The 16,057-nt window shown below is 40.3% G+C and overlaps 1 protein-coding gene across 4 annotated transcripts in view; it reads right to left on the bottom strand.

The window, feature by feature from the left end:
• Positions 1-16,057, bottom strand: part of KCNIP4 (potassium voltage-gated channel interacting protein 4) — a 1,300,658-nt gene that overhangs the window by 245,579 nt on the left and 1,039,022 nt on the right. The gene's annotated exons all lie outside the window — the stretch shown is intronic.

The raw sequence follows: 16,057 nt of genomic DNA, 5'->3' as shown, positions 1-16,057 counted from the left end.
GGGCGTTCTATTCCGAACCACACCTAGCAGTCTAGGGAGCTTTGGGGGCACGGATTCTGGGCCATGTCAGAACCACACCAGCTTAGTCACTCTGTGGGTTATCTCCTCTGTGCTGAAACCCAGCCCAAGAGTGGTGGTGAAAAGAATCAACTGGGACTCTGTATGTGAAAGAATTTTTAGCCTCTGAAACTCACTAGGAGACATAAGGGGTTTATCAGTAATGTCTGAGGCCCCAGGGAACATTTCCTGGTTCTGCCACTTCTTGCTGTGTGATATTTTGCAAGACACTTAACCACTCTGAAAACAGTTCTTGTTCTGTGAAGTTGTGCTTATGATACTTCAATGCTTTATTTAAAGTTTTCTATTTAAAGGGAACTCTGGGAACTTAGAATGGTCATAATAATACTACTACTACTTACTGAGCATTTATTATGTGTTCATCCATATTGCTGCTGTAGGATCTTAGTTCCCCGAGCAGGGATTAAACCCATGCCCCCTGCAGTGAAAGCTCAGAATTGTAACCACTGGACCACCAGGGAAATCCCAATCCATATTAGTTCATTAACTCATCCCTACATCTCTATGTGGGCTTTTCAAGTGGTGTTAGTGGTAAAGAACCCACCTGCCAGTGTAGGTAGTTGTAGGAGACATGGGTTTGATCCCTGGGTGGGGAAGATTCCTTGGAAGAGGGCATGGCAACTCACTCTAGTATTCTTGCCTGGAGAATCCCATGGATGGAGGAGCCTGGCCGGCTCTGGTCCATAGGGTTGCAAAGAGTCAGACATGACTGAAGTGACTTCATGCACACATGCACAGCTCTATGTGGTAGGTATTATGGTCATCTTCATTTTACAGGCGAGGAACTGGAAGCATAAAGAGGTCAACTTGCCAAACCTGGGGGTGCACTGTATGGTAGGCAATGAGCATTCATTCTTTCATTCAGTTATTCTTTAACATTTATTAAGCTGCTACTCTGAGCTCTGAGGAGGTCATGACAACCTACTCCAGTATTCTGGCCTGGAGAATTCCCATGGACAGAGGAGCCTGGTGGGCTGCAGTCCATGTGGTTGCAAAGAATCGGACATGGCTGAGCGAGTAAGGACAGCACTGAGCTATGGATGATACGTGAATAATAAAATGAGAAATAACGTCCAATCCTATCCTTTGGGGACTTACAGGTTAACGGAGGAGCCAGGCATGAAATGTGATCCATAAATGTTCTCTCCCTTGAGTAGATATCTTTGAAGATACAGTGGGAGCACAAGAAGGGAAAGTCAGCGCCACCTGGGGAAAGGTGGTTGGTAGTAACAGGATGAAGACTTTATGGAGGAGGTAAGGATCAATGATGGTAGCTTTCATCATTATTGGAAATAATAGATCATATACAAGCTTCAGGGTAAGTAGGCTTGGGTTAAATCCTGATTCTGTCGCTTGCTTGCTCTGTGAGTTGGGGGAAACTGCTCCATCTCTGAGTCTCAGTTTTCTAAATCCAAGATGGGGATGCAGCTGCCTCCTTGTCATGGTTGACACGAGAGTTAACGGAACATGGAGAGCTGAGCCTAGCTGCTGGTGCTCCCCTGCTCAGCACAGGGTAGTTGTGGGATTATGACAGACGTGCCAGCTCTTTAGAGGCTCTGCTGGGTCTAGATGGATGAGATGACTTTGCTCTTCTCTGGTCCTGCTGCTCCTAAGTCTAGTTCCAGTCTTTTTCCTATAAAGACTTTTGAACATCCCAGCCCACAGGCCTAATTTTCTCCTCTGGATTCCAAGAATATAACTGGTACACACAACTTTAGGTCATTAAAACTGGCTCTGAAAACAGTGCTTTTTGTTATGCATAATATGCTTACAGGAGATATTCTTTCTATCAATCTGCCCAACCATTTATCCATCTAAACAGGTTATTTACAGTTGTGTCATCAAGCCAGTGAAGAAGCAGTTCTCAGAAGTTGATGAGAAAATAAATGTTTTAAGTAACCATTCTCTGAAATTCCTGCCAACATATAGCTAGCTGTAGGAAGTCAAAGGGTAAAAAAAGCTGCAAAAATTAATTAGGTCAGTCAAACTATAACTGTAATTTTTAATCCTACACAATACCATATTACAGTTGAAAAAAACTGAGGTACAGAGAGGTTAAATGATTTAGTCAAGACCACACAGCTAGAAAGTAATTGATCTAGAGTTTGAATATCCTTTTGTCTGACCTGCATGCATGCTCAGTCACTCAGTTGTGTCTGACTCTTTGCAACCCCACGGATTGTAGCCCACCAACCTCCTCTGTCCATGGAATTTCCTAGAGAAGAATATTGGAGTGAGTTGCCATTTCTTCTTCCAGGGGATCTTCCCAACCCAGGGATTAAACTCGAGTCTCCTGCATCTCCTGCCTTGGCAGATGGATTCTTCAACACGGAGCCACTTGGGAATCCCTTAGTCTGACACTCAAATTTATTATTCTCCCTTTACACCCTTCAGTAGATTTCAACAAGTATTTGTCAATTGACCTTTTGATTTATAGAGTTAGGCAAAGTATTTTAAAATTGCCATATCTCATTTTCTAGGAAAGAAATCCCAACCTTGCTTGAAATTCAGATAAAGCACCACAGGTTTGATTTTGTTCATTTCAGGCAGTATTTCCCTTTAGGACAATGACATTCCTAGTGTAGGATTCACCAGCTGAGAGTCTTGGAGGCCCTTCCCTTTCCACTCTACATTAATTGCATTTGTCACTTGGTTTTCTGAACTCTTTTTGTTGGTTCCAGCTGTAGGATCCTGCAGCTCTCAAAGAATACAATGGTTCTTTCACATGCAGCCCCCAATGCAGGATTTGTAAGATAACACCATTGAAGAGTTTCATTCTTCATCTGAGAAATCTAGGGAAATGGAGAACACTTGGAGAAGAGTGTTTCTCTAGGGGCGTTTTGGAAAAGAATAGTTGATTACATATTATTAAAAAAAAAAAACAACTCCAGATTAGGGTCTATCATTTTGTTGCAGTAATTTTTCAGCCCCAACCCATGTTATTATATTAAAATATGCTTTGGCTTTTCCCCTCCATTCCCAGGCTCACTCCTTTCTTTACATTGTGAGGAGTATCTAGCATGGGCATCCCTGGTGGCTCAGCAGTAGAGAATCCGTCTGCCAATGCAAGAGACGTAGGTTCGATCCCTGGGTTTGGAAGGACCTCCTGGAGAATGAAACAGCTACCCACTCAAGTATTCTTGCCTGGAAAATTCCGTAGACAAAGGAGCCTGGCAGGCTATAGTCCATGGGGTCACAAGAGTTGGACATTGGCAACTAAACCACCACCACCACATCCAGAATAGGAAAGGAATACCAAAGGATTAAACTAACATTTCATGCCCAGTTACTCTAAGCTGGGCACCGTACTATGTACTTTACATGTATAAATTAATTTATTCTTACCACAAACCAGAGTTAGATATTGTATCCCTATTTCAAAGAAAAATAAAAACCAAGGCTTGTTGAGATTATGTTATTTCCACAAAGTCACATTTTATAAGGGGGATATTGAGGATTTATATTTGATATACTCCAAAAACTAATAGCCACTAAGCATTTATGGATAACTTATAAATGTTAGACACGATTCTAAAATTTTTACACACATTAACCAATATAATTCTTTCATAATTCCCTGAGATTAATATTATTACTTTGGTTTCAAGGAGACAGAAGAGTTGAGATTTGAATTTAGCCATCCTGGGTTCCAGATTCTATGCACCTCACCATTCATCACTGCTCCAGTCTCAGTCCTCGTCGCACCATGTTGAAGGGTTCTTTCCCTGAGGCTCTGGCAAGGTATTCTGAACAATTGCCAGAAACTTTTAGGAAAAGTAAAATGTACTCAAGGAGGCATGACCAAACCAATTAACTAGTCTGAAGAAGAGAGAGGATCAGGGAGTACACTTTTAATTTCCTTGCATCAATTCATCCTTTCAGTAATCTTGATTGAGTTAATTTCCCTGAAACATGAAATTGATCATTTCTTTTTCTTTTTTGTAGCTTCAGTTTGAAGTTTCATCAAGTGATATTTCTTAGGTAAGAAATGATCCTTGTACTATTGATATGCAAATATAAAAATAAATATAACAAAGTTGAGAAAAATGTTAAAGTGAAAGTGTTAGTCATTGATTCGTGTCCTACTCTTTGCCAACCCATGGACTGTAGCCTGCTAGGCTCCTCTGTCCATGGAATTCTCCAGGCAAGAATTCCAGAATGGATAGGTATTTCCTTCTCCAGGGGATCTTCCTGACCGAGGGATCAAATATGGGTCTCCTGCATTTCAGGCAGATTCTTTACCATCTGAGCCACCAGGGAAACCTGTAAAAATGTTAAAGTTGGATAGATTTATTTACCTACCTATTTTATCTTCAAAAACAAAGGTAGAATGACAAGGCACATAGGAACAAGTGAAGTCAAATTTAAATTTAAAAATATTAATTTATATTTGTATAAATATCTAGACAGCATATTAAACAACCTAGACAGCATAGACAACCTAGACAGCATATTAAAAAGCAGAGACGTTACTTTGCCGACAAAGGTCTGTCTGGTCAAAGCTATGGCTTTTCCAGAGTCATGTATGGATGTGAGAGTGGGACTATAAAGAAAGCTGAGTGCTGAAGAATTGATGCTTTTGAACTATGGTGTTGGAGAAGACTCTTGAGAGTCCCTTGGACTGCAAGGAGGTCCAACCAGTCCATCCTAAAGGAAATCAGTCTTGAATATTCATTGGAAAGACTGATGCTAAAGCTGAAGCTCCAACACTTTGGCCACCTGATGTGAAGAACTGACTCATTTGAAAAGACCCTGATGCTGGGAAAGATTTAAGGCAGGAGGAGAAGGGGATAACAGAGGATGAGATGGTTGAATGGCATCAGCGACTCGATGAACATGAGTTTGAGTAAGCTCCAAGCATTGGTGATGGACAAGGAAGCCTGGTGTGTCCATGGGGTCAAAAAGAGTTGGCTAGAACTGAGAGACTGAACTGAACTGAACTGAACTGAAATATCTGGAGATCATTTAGATATCAAATAATAATCTAATCTTTTTATCTTTTACAGGTTTAAAATTGAGGTACTGAGAGCAGAATTAACTTGTTCAAGGTCAAAGGATTTAGGAAGTGGACAAAACTGGCTTAAAACACCCCCTATTTCATGATTCTGAAACTGTAAATGACAGACAATATCAGAATGAGACATTTAAAAGAGAAGTTAAAAAGCAATTAAATTCTATTGGAAAATTTTTCTATTCTCAGTCAATAGGAGTTAAGAGAAGCAAGACATCAGTGTGGTTGGCATCACTGAGAAAGTTCCATTGAAGAGAAAAACTAATCTAGGTCTCTAAAAATAAGTGAGAGAGGAGGAATGACTTTCCCAGAAGTGTAAATGGACACACACGAGGGCAACACTTATGATGGTGGTGTGGCTGGACTGAGGCCTCCTAGGCAGAAGAGAAAAATGGTCCTGGGAAGTTGTTGAAAAGACCTCTTAACTTAAGGGATCTTTTAGGGCAGATAACGAAGACAAGGTTGTTGTATGACCTTTAGAGTCTCTTTTAATTTTAAGATTTTCTCAGTAAAATGATGAAAACTATTAACTTTCTGATGTATCTATTCTATTCCAATCCTTATTTCCACCCTTAGTATATTATATACCTCATTGATAGGTTTCCCAATTACTTGCAAATATCTGTAAATGTTCTCTGGACAAACTTCCACTCAAACATGACAAAACTCAAGCTATTTTATTTAGCTGAAGGGCTTCTCCTGAAAGGTTAGTAAATGTACCTAGAATGCATTTCTTAAAAATATGTATGCAGCTGTCCATTAAGCAATTAAATATCTAGTTTCCTGGTTTGAATGTCCCACTGAAACCATGAATTGGCAGTAGAAGTGAAGAATGCTCACTTTGAAGATGCAGATCATTGCCTTTCTTCCTGTGATGCCAATATTAATACTCTCTGTCCCCTTGCCAGATACCAGGATCATACTGCCCCACTGCTGCTGCTGCTGCTAAGTCGCTTCACTCATGTCCAACTCTATGCGACCCCACAGATGGCAGCCCACCAGGCTCCGCCGTCCCTGGGATTCTTGAGGCAAGAACACTGGAGTGGGTTTCCATTTCCTTTTCCAATGCATGCGTGCATGCTAAGTCACTTCAGTTGTGTCTGACTCTGTGCGACCCTATGGACAGCAGCCCACCAGCCTCCTCTGTCCACAGGATTCTCTTGATAAGAATAATGAAGTGTGTTGCCATTTCCTGCTCCATACTGCCCCACTGTGTAGTGCTAATCTGTAGCTATACTTCTCTTTTGAACTTTTCAAAGAATAATCCCCTGCCAAGTTTGATGTTCTAGTAAGGTATAATACTATGCTAAAGCCATGCTTCAGTAGAACATTTCTCAGAGCTGAGAGACTGTCTCCTGGACTATACCTTCAGCTTCACTTGAATAAAACTTTTCTTCACCTGAGTTATAGACTGGTTATTGATTTTCCACCTGCACTGCTTGACAGAGTTGACAGGGTATCAGAGAAACCCACTTGAGGTCACCTGGAGTCTTCTTTGAACCGATATCCAACACAGGCCCCTTGAGCCCCTCTGGCTTCCCATCATTCTCCCAGTGCTTTGGTGAGTTCTCCTGATATCCAGACCTCATTGATTTAAAAAAGTGGCAGTTCTGAGTTTTGCCTAAACCATTAAAATTTTAAGACTTGGAATCTTTTGGGGTACTAGTATATTTCCTAGGTGGAAGGATTCTATAGGGAAGTTGCTAGACAGAGAAAGCAGAAGGAACTTTTGAATGGATACATGTATTTGTATGGCTGAGTCCCTTTGCTGTTCCTCTGAAACTATGGCAATGTTGTTTGTTAATCAGCTATAACCCAATACAAAATAAGAAGTTTAAAACACACAAACAAAAAAGAAAGCAGAAGGAAATTCTGAGTCAACTGGGTTGGCTCAACTTTTTAAAAAAAATGTAGCTTTAAGTTGGAAAGATTTGTAGTTTATGGTAAAATGAAACAAAAAGGAGGAGGGGATTGTGCTTCTCAACCCTACCAGCTCCTGGATGCACAGCCACAGGCTGGAACGCCAGACAGCTTCATGTACAATGGATACAGTCAATACTTGCAAGTATTTATCTTGCCCCCAAATCACCAGGAGGGGGCTGTTTTGACATTCCAAAACTATTTTCTTACATACTCAGAGAAACTAACTTGATAAAACATCTTTTCACAATTTTGACTCTAAGAGAACAAAAACTGTTCCTGGAGAACAGCTTGAAATTATAACTCTTACCATGTCCTTGAAATGAAGACATAGCCAACACACTTGAGACTACAGTCTTGGCTCAATTAGTGGGACCCAAAACTGAGATGAAAAAGGAAACGAGGCCTTTTTAAATTTCAGCAAGAAAACCATGTGATCTCTGCATCTATCTGGATATATATATGTCTGTGTGTATATTAAAAATATAGTATGTCTCTACCTCCGGAATGTATTAGCAAAATTATTCTGTAAAAGAGCTCTATTTAACTGATTTAAAAGTAAGCACTTACAAATCAATTATTTCTAAATATAATATAAATTGGCCCCAAATTTAAAGGATCACATGATCTAAGATTAATCTTAATGAATAAAAAGAAGTTTGTGTTGCTGATTTAATTAAACAGATATGTCTTTAGAGTCATCAATGTTAAATATACTTTTATTGTACCTAGGGCTTCCCTGGGGGCTCAGATGGTAAAGAATCTACCTATAATGCAGGCCAGCCAGGTTCAAACCCTGGGTCAGGAAGATCCCCCAGAGAAGAAAATGGCCACCCACTCCAGTATTCTTGCCTGGAGAATTCCATGGACAGAGAAGCCTAGCAGGCTACAGTCCATAGTATCTCAAAGAGTTGGACAAAACTGAGAGACTAACACTATGATCAGTTCAGTTCAGCTGCTCAGTCGTGTCCAACTCTTTGCAACCCCATGAATCGCAGCACGCCAGGCCTCCCTGTCCATCACCAACTCCGGGAGTTCACCCAAACTCATGTGCATCGAGTCAGTGATGCCAATACTATGATACACCTACCTAAAAATAATTTTCCAATTTTTGGTAACTTGAAACTTTAAAGTTTCACTGAATCAATTTAAATGATGGAAATTCATTGAATTCTAGTTCACTTTTAAATAAGATAAAATATTGAAACTTTAATTGCTAAGGAAGTCTATGTTTACCTACTTTTGACCACTTATTACAGCAATGTTAAATATATTTGAGACTATTAGTAAATACATTTTGTGCTTGACTGAAATATACTACAAAGAGGAATATTTTCCTAAAAATAAATTTTTATAAAGGACTGTATGAATAGAGGAAGATGTATGATGTTGGTAAGAGAAAGTATAAAATATTGACTTTTGTTTTGTTTTGTTTATTTTTTAAGGACAAAGAAAATGATTTTGTCCTGAAACAGGTTATTTCTAAATGGAAAACAAAAGAAGGGACAAACTAATAAGAGTATAAAAATTTGTGGAAAAGGAACCTTGAAAAAAGAGTTTTATGTGACATTAAATTGATTTACTTGAGTTAATGAATTTTAATGCAATATTAAAGGTAAAATGGTAGAAAAGTAGAATTTACTCTTTGCTAAGAAAAGGGATTTCCTGGTGGCTCAGGTAGTAAAAAGTCTGCCTACAATGCAGGAGACTTGGGTTTGATCCCTGGGTCAGGAAGGTCCCCTGGAGAAGGCAATGGCATCCCACTCCAGTATTCCTGCCTGGAGAATCCCATGGCTGGAGGAGCCTGGCATACTATAGTCCATGGGGACACGACTGAGCGACTTCACAAGAAGACAAAGTTTTCTTAAAATATCGATCTGTTGTTTTTGACAACTGATTGTAAAGCTTCTTAATCTCTTAAGTAATCTCTTGTAACTTTCTGTATTTGCCTTTGACTATATTATCATCATTTTGGTTAAGTGAACAAGCAGTGTTTCACAGTGACTTATGATCCTACTTCATTGAATGTTTAAAATCTTTTGATATCTTTGACAAACTTCCTGAAGTCAAACTCTAAACAAAGTTCTTTTAGCCAGGGCGTAGCAGCCAGGATTTATAGCCGGGTCTTTAGACCCTTAATTCACTGTACTTTCTACTGTAACAGGGAACCTAAGATGTCTACAAAATCAGTAAGATATAAGCAAGGAAGGACAAGGCACTGTAGAAGAAAGAGATTCCTCCCAGTGAGATCAGACAAATCCTCAATAAACAGAAGCCATTTAATTGGCCATGAAGGTCACAGATATCCCTTCCCAGGCGACACTAGTAGTAAAGAACTTGCCTGACAATTCAGAAGACCTAAGAGATATGGGTTCAATCTCTGGGTCAGGAAGATCCCCTGGAGGGCATGGCAACCCATTCCAGTATTCTTACCTGGAAAATCCCATGGACAGAGGAGCCTGGCAGGCTGCAGTCCACAGGGTTGCTCAGAGTTGGACATGATTGAAGTGACTTGGCATGCATTTGCAGGCCAAATACCATTCATGAGTGCTAGCTGTTGCTAGGACCCCAAATCAGACAAACTGATGACTAGTGCCAAGATCTGCTTCAAGCTAGCAGCAAGTGATCCTGGGGGCTGTGTCTTAGTAAATCTGTTAAGCAAAAAGACTAAGCCTAATTTTTTTTTTTTAAGAGGTAAAGTAAATACATCTGTAGTTTAAACGGTAAAGAATTTGCATGCAATGCAGGAGAGACCAAGGTTTGATCCCTGGGTTGGGAAAATCCTCTGGAGAAGGGAATGGCAATCCACTCTAGTATTCTCGCCTGGAGAATCCTATGGACAGAGAAGCCTGGCAGGCTACAGTCCATGGGTTCATAAAGAGTTAGATATGACTGAGTGAGTAACACACACACCTCAGCTCCATAAACAGAGGCCTGGAGAGTTAGGGAATCATTTCTCTTCTGAGAAGTACATGTTTCCCAGAACTCCTAGTCAATCAGTGTGGTAGCTTATCACTGCTGGAGATTGCTTGAGTTGTTTTTTTTTTTTTTTTAAATCATTGTACTCATGTTGCTGTAATGCCAAAATCAGTCTGTAGTAGTTTCCTATTGCTACGGTAACAAATTAAGAGAAAATTGGTGGCTTGAAACAACACAGATTTGTTATCTTACAACACTGGAGGTCAGAAGTCTGAAATGGGTCTTACTGGGTTAACATCCAGGTGTCAACAGGGTTATGCTCCTTTAGAAGGCTCTAGGTAAGAATTTGTTCTCTTGGTGTTTTCAGGTTCTAGAGTCTGCACACATTCCCTCACTAGTGGCCACCTCTAACTTCATTGCCAGCAATGGAGAATTGAGTCTTTCTCAAGTAGCATCATCCTGAATCAGACTCTTTTGCTTCTTTCTTTCATTTATTCTTGTGAATCCATCAGGCTTGTCTGAATAACAAGGATAATCCTTCTTTGTTAAGGTCAACTAATTAGCATTGCCCTGTTACCTTTTAATTACCCTGTCATCAGATCAGATCAGTCACTCAGTTGTGTCTGACTCTTTGCGACCCCATGAATCGCAGCACGCCAGGCCTTCCTGTCTATCACCAACTCCCGGAGATCACTCAGACTCACGTCCATCGAGTCAGTGATGCCATCCAGCCATCTCATCCTCTGTTGTCCCCTTCTCCTCCTGCCCCCAATCCCTCCCAGCATCAGAGTCTTTTCCAATGAGTCAACTCTTCTCATGAGGTGGCCAAAGTACTGGAGTTTCAGGTTTAGCATCATTCCTTCCAAAGAAATCCCAGGGCTGATCTCCTTCAGAATGGACTGGTTGGATCTCCTTGCAGTCCAAGGGACTCTCAAGAGTCTTCTCCAACACCACAGTTCAAAAGCATCAATTCTTCGGCACTCAGCCTTCTTCGCAGTCCAACTCTCACATCCATACATGACCACTGGAAAAACCATAGTCTTGACTAGACAAACCTTTGTTGGCAAAGTAATGTCTCTGCTTTTGAACATGCTATCTAGGTTGGTCATAACTTTCCTTCCAAAGAGTAAGCGTCTTTTAATTTCATGGCTGCAGTCACCATCTGTAGTGATTTTGGAGCCCAGAAAAATAAAGTCTGACACTGTTTCCACTGTTGCCCCATCTATTTGCCATGAAGTGGTGGGACCGGATGCCATGATCTTCATTTTCTGAATGTTGAGCTTTAAGCCAACTTTTTCACTCTCCACTTTCACTTTCATCCAGAGGCTTTTGAGTTCCTCTTCACTTTCTGCCATAAGGGTGGTGTCATCTGCATATCTGAGGTGATTGATATTTCTCCCGGCAATCTTGATTCCAGTTTGTGTTTCTCCCAGTCCAGCATTTCTCATGATGTACTCTGCATACAACCTAGCATATCCATGGGTTTGGAGATTAGGATGTGGATGTCCTTGGGGGAGCATTACTCTGGCTATCATACAGTTACAATATATAAATTACTTTTAACAGAAAACACCCCTTTAAATAACAAGGGAAATGCTAACCCTAAACTGAAATCCACAAAAATAAATTGTATTTAACCAGGAGCAAGCCAACTGAGATATGTGTATATATGTGTGTGTGTGCATGTGCACGCGTATGTCTGTTTAATATACATAAAAGAACCTTGTCTTTGAGAAGCAAAGAGAAGCTATAATTAGCATTTCTGTCTTTGAACTCCTAATTTGCATTAAGAAAAGACTCTGAAGAAAGTATATTTGAAAATATTAACAAGGAACAGCAAACAATTTAGAAAATTTAAGTTAATACTCAGACTAAGGGACATTCTACCCTCACTTTAGTGGTCAGAAGCAATTAGATGCAGGGCAGGTGTTCTCTGTGAGCCCAGAGCTAACCTAGGAGGCACAGGAGGTAGATCCTTAGAGTAGCAGAACTGGGATAATGTTCCCCTTTTATAGAATTTCTAGGAGGATAACAGAAGATAGTAGAGGAAGAGGCACTTCTTAACAGGGAAAAGGCACTCACATGTAACACTCTAATTAATTTGTCCAGACACCCTGGATGGATAAGGCTAGAAATGAGCTAAGATCTGCATCTATGGAAGTTTTCATTTTTACTTAAAGCTGTCAGTCCTCTGGACATGAGCAAGTCACAAATCTTTAGGAAAGACTTTTCACTGTGATAACAAAGCTGTGGTAAATGAGGGGCTTTCTTCTTTGAAGGTCCGTTTCATGCTTTCTCCTGAGGACACTGAATTTACAAGGATTGGTTCTTACACACTTGAGCTAAAAATCAATTCTAACTTTTTCCAAAAATCTACACTTATCCAGGACTTCATTATAATTTTATGTGGACTTTCACAGACTTTGTCTCATTTATTTTTTTTATCAGTCCACTTTAAAAAGGAGAGCACTGAGGTTATGAGGGTTTGCCATATCCAAGGTCAAAAACAAGCAGGAAAACTGGGTTTTAAAACTTAGTGTTTGGCTCCATGTCCATATATTTTTCTCTAGTATTTACAGACTGTTTTCTCTGTGTTGGAAAGGTGAGGGCTTTTCAGTGATTTATATTTTTGGGGGGGGATTTATAAAAGTGGAATAAAAGCATATGCTTCCCAGTGTTGTTAGGAGCAATAAATGGGTTAGTACACAGAACAATTAAAGCATTCAGGCCATTGCAGAGAATACAGTGAGTGCTCTATTTATAAGAGTAATTATTAGTAATTTTTCACAAGCCATCTCTGATGTGTTGCTATTATTATATGCATTAGGTATATGGACAAACTGCAATTTAAAGTGGTTATGACACCTAATCACTTTATCTGTTATGTGACCAAGTGAGCCTTGAGACTCCTCTCTCACATAAGCTAGCTTCACGTTGACTTTCTGGGCTTGGTTTTCGGAAACAGCCACTCTCAATCACTCAGCTAGTCCTGGGCTTCCAAGTGAGGCAGAGCCTCAACTAGCCAAACTCCACAACTGTTCAATCTATCTGGAAAGGTTCTCAGATTTCAGATGCCTATAGCTCGGTGATAATTTCTGCACTTGAGAAATTTGACCTTCACATTATTCCTATTTCATAGCATTCGTGTGTTTTTCTTCATGCAGTCTTCAAAAGAGCTGACACTAATTGTGTGCCATGCAAAATTAAAAAAGGGACTGTAGGGGGCACACATTACTAAGAATCTTACAGTCCAGAAGGGGAGGTAAGAAATACACATAAGTCACTAAATCCAAGCAAGAATTTTAGTGAGAAAGTGTGCATAAGAGGAGTGGGAGTTTAGAGGAAGAGGAGTGGGAGTTTAGAGGAAGAAGAGGAACAAGGAAGTAGGAGGGTCAGGTCCATTAGAGAATGCTTCATGAAGTCTGAATTTGAGGGTTGATCATTTCTTTCAATTGGTCTCTCAACAGCATTCGTTGTCTGCTGCTGCTAAGTCACTTCAGTCGTGTCTGACTCTGTGCAACCCCATAGATGGCAGCCCACCAGGCTCCCCCGTCCCTGGGATTCTCCAGGCAAGAACACTGGAGTGGGTGCCATTTCCTTCTCCAATGCATGAAAGTGAAAAGTGAAAGGGAAGTCGCTCAGTCGTGTCTGACTCTAGCGACCCCATGGACTGCAGCCTACCAGCTCCTCTGTCCATGGGATTCTCCAGGCAAAAGTACTGGAGTGGGGTGCCATTGCCTTCTCTGATTCATTGTCTACTGTTTGCTAAAATATACAAAACCCATCAATTTAATCCAATCAACAAACCCTGTTGTCTCCACTATAAAAAAATATGTATAAATATAGCTTCCTTGTACAGCAGAAACTAACATAACATCGTAAAGCAACTATATGCTACTTAAAAAGAAACATTTAAAAATATATAACCTTTCTCTAATTCTCACTAATTCTGCTAACATAGCCCTATACTCAAGCCACTATGTGACACATCCCCATCTGATTTTCCTGCTTTTATTTTCACACCTCTACAATCTATTTTAACACAACAGCCAAATTAGTGTGTATTTTCATGTAACTTTCTGGCTTATCATCTTCCAGTGGAGAGTTGTCCATTACATTGGGGATAACATTCAAACTCACCATGTTTAGGCCTCTCTTTGATCCTGAGACTAATCTCATTTGGCCCTCACCCTAGATCATACATGCTAGCAAAGTAATGCTCAAAATTCTCCAAGCTAGGCTTCAACAGTCCTTGAACGTCCAGATGTTCAAGGTGGATTTAAAAAAGGCAGAGGAACCAGAGATCTAATTGCCAGCATCAGCTGGATCATAGAAAAGGCAAGACAATTCCAGAAAAATGCCTACTTCTGCTTCATTGACTATGCTAAAGCCTTTGACTCTGGATCACAACAAACTGTGGTAAATTCTTAAACAGATGGGAATAACAGACCACCTTACCTGCCTCCCGAGAAATCTGTATACAGGTCAAGAAGCAACAGTTAGAACCAGACGTCAAACAGTGGACTGCTTCCAAATTGGGAAAGGAGTACTGTCGCCCTGCTTACTTAACTTATATGCAGAGTACATCATGCGAAATGCCAGGCTGGATGAAGCACAAGCTGGAATCAAGATTGAAGGGAGAAATATCAATAACCTCAGATGCATATGACATGAGATGATACCACCCTTATGGCAGAAAGCTAAGAAGAACTAAAGAGCCCCTTGATAAGAGTGAAAGAGGAGAGTGAAAAAGCCGGCCTAAAACTCAACATTCAAAAAAAGAAGATCATGGCATCTGGTTCCATAACTTCATGACAAAGAGATGGGGAAACAATGGAAACAGTGACGGACTTTCTTTTCTTGGGCTCCCAAATCACTGCAGATGGTGACTGCAGCCATGAAATTAAAAGACACTTGCTCCTTGGAAGAAAAGCTATGATCAACCTAGACAACATATTAAAAATAGACATTATTTGCCAACAAAGGTCCATCTAGTCAAAGCTGTGGTTTTTCCAGTAGTCATGTCTGAATGTGAGAGTTGGACCACAGAGAAAGCTGAGTGCTGAAGAACTGATGCTTTTGAATTGTAGTTTTAGAGGAGGCTCCTGAGAGTCACTTTTACTGCAAGGAGATCAAACAGTCCATCCTAAAGGCAATCAGTCCTGCATATTCATTGGAATGACTGATGCTGAAGCTGAAGCTCTAATACTTTGGCCACCTGATGTGAAGAGCTGACTCATTTGAAAAGACCCTGATGCTGGGAAAGATTGAAGGTAGGAGGAGAAGAGGATGACAGAGGATGAGATGGTTGGATGGCATCACCTACTCAATGGACATGAGTTTGAGCAAGCTCCAGGAATTAGTGATGGACAGGGAAGCCTGATGTGCTGCAGTCCATGGGGTCGCAGAGTCAGACGCAAAAGAGTGACTGAACTGAGCTGAACTAGACCATAATTCTCCTCTCATATAGTCTTTCAATTCTTTGAATAAACTAAGATTATTCCCAGCTAAAGGCTTTGGTATTTCAGGACCCTCAGTGTGGAGTACTCACTCCTCCAAGGCTGTCTCCTTATTTCTTGCTCTTTCTCATCACTCATTTCTAGGCTCAAATGCTGTTTTCTCAATATTGATAAGCTGTGTCTCCTGTCAGTACTGCCAATCACTCTAGTAAATTGCTGTTTTATTTTCTCGATAGCACTCATCACCTTCCCTGAACTATTTTTTTTTTTTAACATGTTTGTTTGCTCATTCATTTTCTGTCTCTTTGCACTCGTATAGAATACTTCCAGTATGACCTAGGAGAGTGCTTGGTGACTCTAGGCTTTTCACAATGATTTTTTTTGCATGAATAAATGAATGGCATAAGACAGTGTTCTTCACTCATGCAGGCATTTGAAACCACATGGATTGCCTCAGCAATAGTCATAATTAGAGATTAGCAACTAGACTTCATTTTATAGGACACTGAGTTCAAGAGAGAATTCATCAGACTGGAAATGTGGGTGTGTTCAGACTATGAAAAGTCATGAGTATCTATAAGAGAGTTGAATGATGAGGCTCTAATAAGTTTTTCTGGGCAGTAGAGTGGCATGATTACAGGTTTCTGGTCATAATTAAAACAAAAGCAAT

The sequence above is a fragment of the Bubalus bubalis genome, chromosome 7 (genome assembly GCF_019923935.1).
Source record: "Bubalus bubalis isolate 160015118507 breed Murrah chromosome 7, NDDB_SH_1, whole genome shotgun sequence".
Lineage (NCBI taxonomy): Eukaryota > Metazoa > Chordata > Mammalia > Artiodactyla > Bovidae > Bubalus > Bubalus bubalis.
Note: the sequence above shows the minus strand (reverse complement) of the source record. Positions and strands in the feature narration are given on the sequence as shown.